A 14,013-nucleotide genomic window follows, 5' to 3' on the forward strand; every position below is an offset into this window, starting at 1 on the left:
AACGCAGAATGTTTCGTAAAATATTCGTAAAAACTTCTTCACAAAATTCATGAAATATGAAGAAAGTTTCGTTAAAAGTACGAACTTTTTACGAAGAAAAGTTAATGTAGAATGTTTCGTAGAAGTTTCGTATATTCGTAAAATGTTCTTCGTAAAATTTAAGAAAATGAATGAAAATTTCGTTATTTTAATGAAGAATTCAGGAAGAATAGTTAATGAAGAATTCTTCGTAAAATTAACGAAGAGAATTCTTTCGGTGTAGTCACAATCGACTTTTAATTGCGACCTAAATCGATTAAACCACTTTTAACGGATAAATCTAATAGATAAATTTGAAATGAAGAGGGAACTTGATTTAGAATTTAGAATATTTCGTATAGAATGTTCCCCGTCCAATACATGTTTGAGGTGATCATATTCCTTTTCTGTGTGTTCACTAGTGAGATCAATTGTCCCAAAATTAATGAAAGCAGCAATTCACTACGACTACGTAAAGGTAGTTAAAACTTTTACATAAAGTAGGGTACTCCGAAACAGTACAAAATTAAAAGGATGGAATGTTTTCATTCCAGTTAGTTGAGTTTTGCGATTCCGAATTTCGGAACAGGGCGGTAAATCCAATATACATGATAATGAAAACTTTAGGGGCCCGTAACTCCGAAAATAGGACTTTCCGACAAAAATTTTTTATAAAATATTTCTTTAAGAACAGATAAACACTCGTTTCACCGATTACTCGTTTGTTTAAAGTTTCGTACCTTATGCTCCCTTTCTGCGAAAAAAGTGCGAAATAGTAGGCCTTCCTATTTTTCCGTGCAAATGTTATTTATTTGGGGAAAGTTTTTTCGCGAGAAAACGTGATTTCAGTGTAGGATGTAGTTAGTAGAGAACTGCAAAGGTTGAAGACTAGAAAGTAACTTAAGTATTCCAGGAGAAACACATGAAGTTTTTCTAAAGGCACAACTTTAAAAGCACTTCCAAAAATGTCCTCCCAAAGATGTTCTTTATTTTAACTACACAGGAAGTTCTTTTAATTTTATTTTTTATAAATCGCTTTTTTAACCCACTTTTTTAATTTTTTAATGGGTAATTTTAACTTTTTGTGTTTCAAGTGCAGTAGTAAAAGAAAGCAAAGCAAATTATCAAAATTTTGTAAAAAAAATCTAAATCCATTCTGGAAATATTTTGAATTTTTTTAAGCATTTGAGGACAAACGTTTCAAACAAGCGTTAAAATTCATTAAAAATCATAACAAATTTTAATAATCATTTATTTGGAAAAATATCACACATTTTTTTAATTCACATCCAAAATACTAAATTCGGTTCACACTCTAATTTTGCTCCACTACCAGATCCAGAAAGAACATTTTCACTACTTTTTAGCGACGCTTGTTTTGCTGGAAGCCTAATTACTGGGTGAGGAAGCTGCTACTACTACACTACAAAACAAAATTTATTCTTTAATTTTTGTTGTTGATTTTATAAACACATTTGTGAATTACTGGCGTAAAGTTCCAATGATCAACAATGATCTTACTGCTCTTGTCGAGGAGTTTACGAAATACAAGGAAATGTTCACTAATGTTTCCTGCTTGGAGAAATGCCTAAGTTCACCTTTTGATTCGTTGCGTAAAAGAAAGAAACCTGATGAAACATACAATGTTCTTACTCCGATATCAACCAATTCTATTCCGACTATCTCTTGATGAATCTACTACCGTTTCAGACAATAGTACACCTTCTTCCCATTTCCGTTTTTCACCTATAAACAATGTATATGATCAAGCAGTTACACCTTCAGCTTTGAATAATTTTCATATCCCTTATACGACTCCGGAGCTAAATAATTTTAATGGACAACTAAAATTCTGGTCCTGAAAAAACTATTTTTCTTCACGTTTTGCTGTGGAAACGTCATCGGCTGAAATTGCGTCCTATTAAATGGAAGCTTAAAAGTGATGTTGATGTGGAAATTATCAAATTTAAATTCGCTGATAAAAGAAGAATGGCGTCATTACGAATTCTTGTACCAGATATTTTTGAAGTGCACCCTCAAAAAAAAAATCGCTTCTCAAACATATGTTCCAAACATATTTTGCAGGAAGCATATATATATTATTGGATGCTGCCGAAATATTAATATGTTTGTATTATGTGAACATATTGTATGTTTGGAAGCATTTTGAGCCCAAAAATATTATATGCTTGGAAGAATTTTCCCCAAAGAAGATTGTGCTCATTCCCTCACATAATTTTCATTTCCACAAAATTTTTAGTTCTTGGCACATTTTTCTGTAATACAAATAATGTTGAAGAAATTATTCAATTTTATAATTTTTTCAAATTTTACCTTTCTACTGGACGGAGAATCGAACCGAGGACCATACAGTTTGTAAGCCATCACACTGTCTATTGGGTTACGTAGCTGTTATGGCCATCAATAGACAGTTATCGTTATAAGTTTCATACATTTCATACATATGTAGCATAGTCTGCAGCGCCCACGAGCCGATGCTAACAAAACATTATTTAACAGAAACATACATTTGTTTGTCACGTGGAGCAATGGTTAGCATGTCCGCCTTTCATGCAAAGGGTCGTGGGTTCAGTCCCTGCTCCGACCGAACACCAATTTTTTGTAATTTACACATTTATATTTATACTATATTAAATGTTTATAATGAAACTTCGAAATGTGGGTTATTAAAGATTTACAGTCAGCAACAGTGCTTGATATAAACGAAATGGACTGAGCTTTTGGATAAAATATTATTTTTTTTATTGGAAAAATAACAATTTTGTAATAAAAAACTGTTTTTGGTATAAAAGTTTGAAATTTTGGAAGGAATTCAAAAACTCTAACAAAAGAAGAACGTAGAGTCGAGTATAAACATACATAAATAATTTTATAATATACACATAAATTTATTTAGGCGTGTTTTTACTAGCATTTAACACCATTTTAAATGCATTTAAAACTTATCGTGTTTTGTACTTAATTTCATTTTTACCTTTAAGGCCGGTATTAGGTTGGCATTATTGCTCTAAAATGACCCTGTTTTGCCTTTTACTTTTCTTAAATATTTCATTTTAAAGAAAATAAACTTTTTCAATTGTTGTAGCTGCAAAACTCGAACTTAATGCCCGCTTTTATATTTTAAGGTGTTCGTCAAGTCCTCGTGGATTACTTATTAATAAAGGGAAACTAAACTTTGTTATTATACTGTTTCCTCCTTTTTTTCATTTTACTGTCCCAACTCTAAAAAGAGTATAGTGCCCTTTCGTTATTTTTATGAAGATCCCTTTGTAATTTTTGTATATTTTCCACCGTTTCTTTTTAATTTCTTTTGTCTGAATATTTTGACTTACTCCTCGTACGTTCCGATTTCTTTTAACGAACCAAGAACAAAATTGTGCCCATTGCCAAAATGATAAACAAAACTCATGTCCACAATACATAAAATGCTGCTCTCAAGGCGAAAACACATGCTGTTTTTTTTTCAAATGTCTATTCTCTTTACTCCGAATACTCATTCTAATATTCAAATTAAATAATATTTAGACTTAAGCATATCAAATTTTTGGCCTTATCATAAAACAGTTTTCCGAAACAGCATACAAGCGGTTTCACAGAAGTTGCTCTCTTTTGATTCTCTCGCTGTGTTATGTTGATCAGGGCTGCCAATAAAATTTCAATAATAATCGTCACTTTTTTCCGAAAAATTCGTCATAATCGTCACTTACATTTTAAAAATCGTCGAAAAATCTGCAAAGTTAATAATATTAACACCAAACTAATTTTTTTTGTTAAAAACAAATATATTTATTTCATATAAAGAACAGAAAATTAACACAACTATGCATTTCAACAACAAACTCATAATGAATTCAGTCGCATATAAAAATAAAATTAAAAACAAAAAAACATTTTTATGCAATGCTATGAAATTCAAAAAAAGTATAAAAAATATTTTTTTAATATATAGTTTTACTTCAGTAAGTTTTGCTTTAAAAATAAAAAAAAGATCTTTAATATTTAAATATTTGTTGCCCGATTTGCCAAAATTTGAGAATTTGCAAAAATTTTATTAAAAATAAAATTTAGCAAAATTTTCTACAGATATAAAGGATTGAGAAAGTTTTCTATACGAATAAAATTTTGACAAAATTCTCTATAGAAATAAAATGTTGGCAAATTTTTTTATAGAAATAAAATATTGACAAAATTTTCTATAGAAATAAAATTTTGAAAAAAAAAATTCTATGGAAATAAAATTTTGCCGAAATTTTCTATAAAAATAAAAAAGTTTTGACAACTTTTTCAGTAGAAATAAAATTTTAACAAAATTTTCTTTCAGTAGAAATAAAATTTTGACAAAATTTTCTGTAGAAATAAAATTTTGACGAAATTTTCTACAAAAATAAAATTTTGACAAAATTGTCTATAGAAATAAAATAAAAAAAAATCTATAGAAATAAAATTCTCTATAAAAATAAAATTTTGTCAAATGTATTCTCTCTTTTGGTGGCTCTAAATGTGTAAACGAACTGCTTCTAGTCCAAATTTTTGAACCGAGCTGATATCGTAATTTTTGGTGCAAAAATCGGTATTTGCTATTTTTTGAGTAAAAAATCGTCAAAATGCCGATAAATCGGCAAAATTGGCAGCCCTGACGCTGATATCTTTCGTCAACCCTCCCGGTTTCCATCTCTATTTCTTTCTCTATACTCTCTCTCTGTCGCTCTCTGAATAAAATATCACAACATATATATGTTTACTCGAAATTTGTAAATGTATATATGTTTACATTCACACATATTATTTTTATGAAATATTCTTGCCCCAAACATAGTATATTTTAACATATGTGTCCCAAACATTTAGAGTTAGTTTAGGAACATTACATGTTTGCACTTAAATATATTGTGTTTAAAAATTGTGCTCGAACCACATTTTGTTTATATCGGAACATATGAAAAACATATTTTTCTAACAGTGTGGTTGTAAACCTTGCATTTTTGCCTCCCAGAACTATAGTTCATGAGTATATCTACAAATCTAATCCTAGATCGGACTCGTCCCGAAGAAGCTTTAAAAAACTAACTCAAGCTGTTATATATATATATATATATATATATATATATATATATATATATATATATATATATATATATATATATATATATATATATATATATATATATATATATATATATATATATATATATATATATATATATATATATATATATATATATATATATATATATATATATATATATATATATATATATATATATATATATATATAACTAGGTTGGTTAACAATTAAATAATGGTTCAATACTAACATTTGTACAAATATGAAACTAACAAAAATAAATTTCGTATATGGATTTTCACTGCTAAAAATTCTATACTATCATTGCAAGGAACATTAATTTGTTCAGAAGGGAATTCTAAAGAAACAGCAATTAGGACACTTCCTCCAGTTTTTTTTTTTAAACTGATTAATACGATCGTAAATTTTGGTATTTAGCACATATAATTTCGGAATTATAAATTTTTTTTAAGCCAAGTTTCGGTTAAAATTATAATATCATAACAAAGACTAAAACTACTAGTATATAACTACGATAATTTAGAATTAAGACCTCTAACGTTTTAGTATAGAATCGATATGGAAGTTTCAACAGCTTGAGTTAGTTTTTTAAAGCTTCTTCGGGACGAGTCCGATCTAGGATTAGATTTGTAGATATACTCATGAACTCTAGTTCTGGGAGGCAAAAATGCAGGGTTTACAACCACACTGTTAGAAAAATATGTTTTTCATATGTTCCGATATAAACAAAATGTGGTTCGAGCACAATTTTTAAACACAATATATTTAAGTGCAAACATGTAATGTTCCTAAACTAACTCTAAATGTTTGGGACACATATGTTAAAATATACTATGTTTGGGGCAAGAATGTTTCATAAAAATAATATGTGTGAATGTAAACATATATACATTTACAAATTTCGAGTAAACATATATATGTTGTGATATTTTATTCAGAGAGCGACAGAGAGAGAGAGAGAGTATAGAGAAAGAAATAGAGATGGAAACCGGGAGGGTTGACGAAAGATATCAGCGTCAGGGCTGCCAATTTTGCCGATTTATCGGCATTTTGACGATTTTTTACTCAAAAAATAGCAAATGCCGATTTATCGGCATTTTGACGATTTTTTACTCAAAAAATAGCAAATGCCGATTTTTGCACCAAAAATGACGATATTAGCTCGGTTCAAAAATTTGGACCAGAAGCAGTTCGTTTACACATTTAGAGCCACCAAAAGAGAGAATACATTTGACAATAGTCAGAGAAATTGCAAGTTTTTGCTAGAGATTTCATACATGTAGGAGCTATACCTCACATTACATCTACAGTATTAGTATCGCGGTTTCCACTCGTGCCAAAAATAATTCACCAAAAATTTAAAAACATTTTATCAAAAATCTACCAAATTACAAAAAATCTTGAACTTATTGATCAAATTTGTGTGGTTAGTATATATAAAAATTTTGTTTTATTTGAATGAAATGTTTCATATGGAATTTATAGAAAATTTTGTTAAAATTTTATTTCTACACAAAAAGTTGTCAACATTTTATTTCTATAGAAAATTTCGGCAAAATTTTATTTCTATAGAAAATTTTGTTAAAATTTTATTTCTACAGAAAAAGTTGTCAACATTTTATTTCTATAGAAAATTTTGTTAACATTTTATTTCTGCACAAAAAGTTGTCAAAATTTTATTTCTATAGAAAATTTCGGCAAAATTTTATTTCTATAGAAATTTTTTTCAAAATTTTATTTTTATAGAAAATTTTGTCAAAATTTTATTTTTATAGAGAATTTTATTTCTATAGATTTTTTTATTTTATTTCTATAGACAATTTTGTCAAAATTTTATTTTTGTAGAAAATTTCGTCAAAATTTTATTTCTACAGAAAATTTTGTCAAAATTTTATTTCTACTGAAAGAAAATTTTGTTAAAATTTTATTTCTACTGAAAAAGTTGTCAAAACTTTTTTATTTTTATAGAAAATTTCGGCAAAATTTTATTTCCATAGAATTTTTTTTTTTCAAAATTTTATTTCTATAGAAAATTTTGTCAATATTTTATTTCTATAAAAAAATTTGCCAACATTTTATTTCTATAGAGAATTTTGTCAAAATTTTATTCGTATAGAAAACTTTCTCAATCCTTTATATCTGTAGAAAATTTTGCTAAATTTTATTTTTAATAAAATTTTTGCATATTCTCAAATTTTGGCAAATCGGGCAACAAATATTTAAATATTAAAGATCTTTTTTTTTATTTTTAAAGCAAAACTTACTGAAGTAAAACTATATATTAAAAAAATATTTTTTATACTTTTTTTGAATTTCATAGCATTGCATAAAAATGTTTTTTTGTTTTTAATTTTATTTTTATATGCGACTGAATTCATTATGAGTTTGTTGTTGAAATGCATAGTTGTGTTAATTTTCTGTTCTTTATATGAAATAAATATATTTGTTTTTAACAAAAAAAATTAGTTTGGTGTTAATATTATTAACTTTGCAGATTTTTCGACGATTTTTAAAATGTAAGTGACGATTATGACGAATTTTTCGGAAAAAAGTGACGATTATTATTGAAATTTTATTGGCAGCCCTGATCAACATAACACAGCGAGAGAATCAAAAGAGAGCAACTTCTGTGAAACCGCTTGTATGCTGTTTCGGAAAACTGTTTTATGATAAGGCCAAAAATTTGATATGCTTAAGTCTAAATATTATTTAATTTGAATATTAGAATGAGTATTCGGAGTAAAGAGAATAGACATTTGAAAAAAACAGCATGTGTTTTCGCCTTGAGAGCAGCATTTTATGTATTGTGGACATGAGTTTTGTTTATCATTTTGGCAATGGGCACAATTTTGTTCTTGGTTCGTTAAAAGAAATCGGAACGTACGAGGAGTAAGTCAAAATATTCAGACAAAAGAAATTAAAAAGAAACGGTGGAAAATATACAAAAATTACAAAGGGATCTTCATAAAAATAACGAAAGGGCACTATACTCTTTTTATAGTTGGGACAGTAAAATGAAAAAAGGAGGAAACAGTATAATAACAAAGTTTAGTTTCCCTTTATTAATAAGTAGTCCACGAGGACTTGACGAACACCTTAAAATATAAAAGCGGGCATTAGGTTAGGTTAGGTTAAAGTGGCAGCCCGATTAAGATTCAGGCTCACTTAGACTATTCAGTCCATTGTGATACCACATTAACTAAAAGTACCTATTACATATGGGCACTTCTAGTTTTAACCGCTGAACCTTCTTGATTATTTTTCTTTGTTGAACCAACCAGATTGTTCCAAAAACATTAGCAGACTGCTTAAGTTAACGTTTTCCAGATCCGCCAGTAATCTGAAGCTATATGCTCCTAAAAGTTGCTTGCGCTTTACACAAAATGCAGGACACTCACACAAGAGGTGTTTAATTGATTCTTTTTCCTCCGCATCATGACAGCTCATACAATAGTCATTATACTTCGCGCCAATAGTTTTTGCAAAATCTCCTATCAGGCAGCGACCCGTTATAGCATATATCAGGAGTGATATCTGACGTCTCGAGAACATTAGCATATCTAGTGTGCGGTTTAAGTTGAAATGGGGCCATATTTGCTTGGTGTCGTTACAACCCTTGCAATTCTCCCATCGAACATTTGCCATCATAACAGCCTTCTCACGCAGCATGAGCTTGCAGGTAGCTAGGGGCATACCAACAAATTCTAGTTCCCCTGCAATATGTAAGGTAGTCCCTAGCCTTGCCAACTCATCGGCTTCGCAGTTCCCCGGTATGTTCCTATGGCCAGGCACCCATATTAGGTGAATATTGTACTGCTCAGCCATCTCATTGAGAGATTTGCGGCAATCGATGGCCGTTTTCGAGTTGAGGAACACAGAGTCCAAGGATTTTATTGCAGGTTGACTGTCTGAGTATATATTAATGCCCACATTTTTTGGAACATTACTTCTCAGCCAATTCGCCACCTCTCTTATTGCTAATATTTCAGCCTGAAAAACACTACAGTGATTAGGTAATCTTTTCGCTATTCGAAGTTCCAAATCATTAGAATATACTCCGAAACCCACTTGTCCATCCAATTTGGAGCCATCAGTGTAGAAATCTATATATTCTTTATTCCCCGGGGTCTGTGTGCACCACGCCTCACAGTTGGGGATTAGAGTCTCAAACTTTTTGTCGAAAAGTGGACTCGCCAAAGTGTAATCCACTAAGTTAGGCACATCTGACATTGTTTTGAGGACAGAACTGTGACCGTAACCTCTTTCCGACCACAGCGATAGTTCGCGCAACCGCACAGCCGTTGTTGCAGCTGACTGTTTGGCCAAAATGTCTAAAGGCAATAGATGCAGCATGACATTAAGGGAATTTGTTCCTGTCTTGCTGAATGCGCCTGAAATACACAAACACGCCATACGCTGAACTTTATCTAAACCAGTCGGTTTCTGAAGTGCCGGCCACCAGACTACAACACCATATAGCATTATAGGTCTAACCACTGCCGTGTATAGCCAATGCACAATTTTTGGTTTTAGTCCCCACTTTTTTCCTATTGCCTTTTTGCACGAGTACAAAGCTACAGTTGCCTTCCTCGCCCTTTCTTCAATATTAAGCTTAAAGTTCAGCTTCCTGTCCAAAATAACGCCAAGGTATTTTGCACAATCACCAAAGGGAATTTCAATACCCCCTAAGGAAATAGGCCTAACCGTGGGAGTTTTGCGATCTTTGCAGTACATGACTAATTCTGTCTTTGCGGGATTTACCCCAAGACCATTGTCTTTCGCCCATTTTTCAGTCATCCGGAGGGCCCTCTGAATAATATCTCTGATTGTGGATGGGAATTTTCCCCTGACTGCCAGAGCTACATCATCTGCGTATGCCACCACTTTTATCCTTTCTTTTTCTAGAGTAACCAGAAGGCTATTTATAGCAACATTCCAAAGAAGAGGTGATAGAACTCCTCCTTGGGGAGTGCCTCTGTTCACATACTTTTGTATGTTTGCTTGTCCTAGTGTGGCTGAAATACGTCTCTTCATTAGCAGTTCGTCTAACAGCCTGAGTATACATGGATCAACATTCAGAGTTGTCAGTCCATTTAATATCGAGCTCGGATGGACATTATTGAACGCCCCTTCGATGTCTAGAAACGCCACGATTGTGTATTCTTTGACAGATAGTGAGCTTTCAATAAAGCTGACTAGTTCATGTAGTGCGGTCTCAGTAGACCTGCCCTTCGAGTATGCATGCTGTCGTTTCGAGAACAAACTTGAATCGATGCTAGTTCTAAGATAAATATCTATCATCCTCTCCAGAGTCTTAAGTAGGAATGAGGATAAGCTGATTGGTCGGAAATCCTTCGCCCTCGAGTGAGAGGCTTTTCCCGCTTTAGGTATGAAGACGACTTTTGTTTCCCTCCACTTTCCTGGGATATATGATAAGTTGATACATCCTTTATATATCACCGACAACCAGGGGATAATTTTGTCAGTTACAGCTTGTAACTCCGCCGGAGTAATTCCATCAGGTCCAGGGGATTTGAATGGTCCAAAGCTATTTAGCGCCCATCTTATTCTAGTTTCCGATACAATTTCCTCGACAGGAAACGACCGCTGAGCAACTGTGGCACCGCCAGTACATGGTTCAACCGTCTGATTTCCAGGAAAATGTGTGTCCAATAGTACCTCCAGCGTCTCCTCACTGGACGTTGTCCAATTGCCCTCCGATGTTTTAATGAAACCTGGAGCGGAGTTGGTGCATGCTAGAACCTTCCGTAGTCTGGAAGCCTCGGACGTATTCTCAATACTGCTGCAGTAATCATTCCAAGAGTTATGCTGAGCCTTTCTCAGTTCTCGCTTGTATCCTCTCAGAATCTTCTTGTAAGCGTCCCAGTCCTCAGAAGCTCTGGTGGACTTTGCCTTGTTAAAGAGCTTCCTGCAGGATTTCCTCATATTACTTAATTCCGTAGACCACCATGGTGGTCGATGTTTCCCCCTTGGCTTTCCTCTAGGGCATGCAGCTTTCAGTGAGATGTTGAAGGCCTTAGTAATCCGCTCCACTGCGTATTCGATATCTTGCACATTTCTCATATTTGTCTCTGTTATTTCCGGTATCATCATATTGAACGATTCCCTATACCTATTCCAGTCAGCTTTCCTAACATTTGGCGGAAATATGGTCTTGGTGATATGAACATCAAATTTGAAACTGATGTAGCGATGATCTGAGAAGCTGTGTTCACTTAAAACCTGCCACTCAGATATCATTTCATTCAGTTCTTGCGAGGCCAAGGTGATGTCCAAAACCTCTTGCCTGTTTTTAGTGACAAAGGTTGGGACATCTCCCTTGTTGCAAACTACCAGATTAGTACGCAAAATAAACTCTATTAGCGACTCTCCCCTTGCATTAGTATCACTACTTCCCCATATACTATGATGTGCATTCGCATCGCATCCCATAATGAGTTTCGTCTTTGTTTTCCGTGACTCCTCCACTAAGGTCTTAACGGCATATGGAGGCATCTCCCTGTCATGTCCCATGTAGACCGAAGATACCCAATATTTGCATTTGGCTATTTCTAAACTGGCAACGACAGTGTCTGTATTGCACATTGAAGGAAGCAGAAACAAGTTGAGCTCGTTTTTAGCAATTATACAGGCTCGATTTACATCATTACCACTATACTGCAATAGTTTGAACCCCGGAGTACTTAATTCACATATTTTGTTTTTATAAACATATGGTTCTTGAATAAGAACTATATCTATGTCCCCTTTCATCAGGAGAACTTTTAAGGCAGCACATGCAGCCTTACAATGATGAAGATTTATCTGGAGGATCCGTAGGACCATCGAGATTTTCAACAACCGTCACATCAGCCGCTTCAATCGAGTCATCAAGAATGTCCTCTTCAGAGACATCGGTGACTCTCGCAATAACCATAGGTTCAACTTTGGTGAGTTCTGAGGCAGTAGAAGCCTCCTCACGCATACGGTATCTATCCATGTCTTCAAATGTCTTGGTATCCCCCTCGACTTCGCAAGAGGATCCGCTTACTTCTGATTCAGACAGAGGCTTGTCCATTTCTGAATCCTTTAGCTGATCGTTTTTATACACCTTCATTTGGATATAATGAAAGCCATAACATACACGGCCCTGGGACTTTGCTAGATGTGGCAAAGACTAAGTGTTCAATATAAACACTGCATGCCGTCTTGGCCCATCCACTTCATCCAAACGGCCAACCTTCCAATCAGCTGTTGGAAGATCTGGATTGCATTGTTTCAGTCTATTTAAAATAGATTCAGGGTCAGGAGGGTTTGCAGGTATCCACGCATGTGCTCTTGGTCTAGCCGGTATGTCTTTCTTCTCGACTAACTCTAGAGCAGCTCCTTCCCAAACTTCACCAATTAGTATCAGAGCAGCTTTAAAACATTCTATAGACCTCTGGTCCTCAAATGCGACTAGCTTAAATCGTCCTTGATACCAACCAGCCTCTTGGTGTCGAGGATCTGGGCCGGGAAACTTTTCCAGCACCTGTGAGTAGACGCCAGACAAAGCATTCTCAATTTCCCCCCATTTTTGCTTTGGAACCATACCGTCCAATGCTCCTTTATTAATGATAGCCATCACAAGGCTGTCTTTAGCAACTGAGGCAAACGATCGTTGATCCCTTTTGGAGGATGGCAGCTCATCCGGTGATCGTTCCCTTTTTCCAGCCTCAAGAATTCCTTGAGCCCATTTTAAGGAATCGCTTTGTTTAGCCGACAACGTGCTTGGGTCGACTGATCCTAATTTCTTTAGGATAAACAAAGCATTTCTGCGTTCTTTGAATCTCTTTCGTGAGGGATTACCTCCTTTTGATGCCGTTACCTTGGAAAAGGTCCGACTTGTCAAATTGTCGCCACCAGTCGACCCGTCTACAGGTAGACTAATTGGGCCTAACTCTTGGTCACTGCCCAAATCTATAACTCCAGTCGATACTCGTCCACTGGGCCCTGAAGTTAGCAACCCAGTGGATGTCTTTGAATTTCTCTGCATGGTGGCCTAATATCCCACCACACTTGAAATTCGTAGTAGGTACTTATTACGATGATTTTATCCGCTATTAAAAAACACGTCCGTTCCGTTCGACGGTTGAATAAAGCGGGCATTAAGTTCGAGTTTTGCAGCTACAACAATTGAAAAAGTTTATTTTCTTTAAAATGAAATATTTAAGAAAAGTAAAAGGCAAAACAGGGTCATTTTAGAGCACTAATGCCAACCTAATACCGGCCTTAAAGGTAAAAATGAAATTAAGTACAAAACACGATAAGTTTTAAATGCATTTAAAATGGTGTTAAATGCTAGTAAAAACACGCCTAAATAAATTTATGTGTATATTATAAAATTATTTACGTATGTTTATACTCGACTCTACGTTCTTCTTTTGTTAGAGTTTTTGAATTCCTTCCAAAATTTCAAACTTTTATACCAAAAACAGTTTTTTATTACAAAATTGTTATTTTTCCAATAAAAAAAATAATATTTTATCCAAAAGCTCAGTCCATTTCGTTTATATCAAGCACTGTTGCTGACTGTAAATCTTTAATAACCCACATTTCGAAGTTTCATTATAAACATTTAATATAGTATAAATATAAATGTGTAAATTACAAAAAATTGGTGTTCGGTCGGAGCAGGGATTGAACCCACGACCCTTTGCATGAAAGGCGGACATGCTAACCATTGCTCCACGCGACAAACAAATGTATGTTTCTGTTAAATAATGTTTTGTTAGCATCTATGTCTACTAATATTTGTACACATGTTAGTATTGAACCATTAGTTAATTGTTAACCAACCTAGTTATATATATGTATATATATATATATATATATATATATATATATAT

Source organism: Haematobia irritans, chromosome 2, assembly GCF_050003625.1.
Source record: "Haematobia irritans isolate KBUSLIRL chromosome 2, ASM5000362v1, whole genome shotgun sequence".
In the NCBI taxonomy this organism is placed as follows: domain Eukaryota; kingdom Metazoa; phylum Arthropoda; class Insecta; order Diptera; family Muscidae; genus Haematobia; species Haematobia irritans.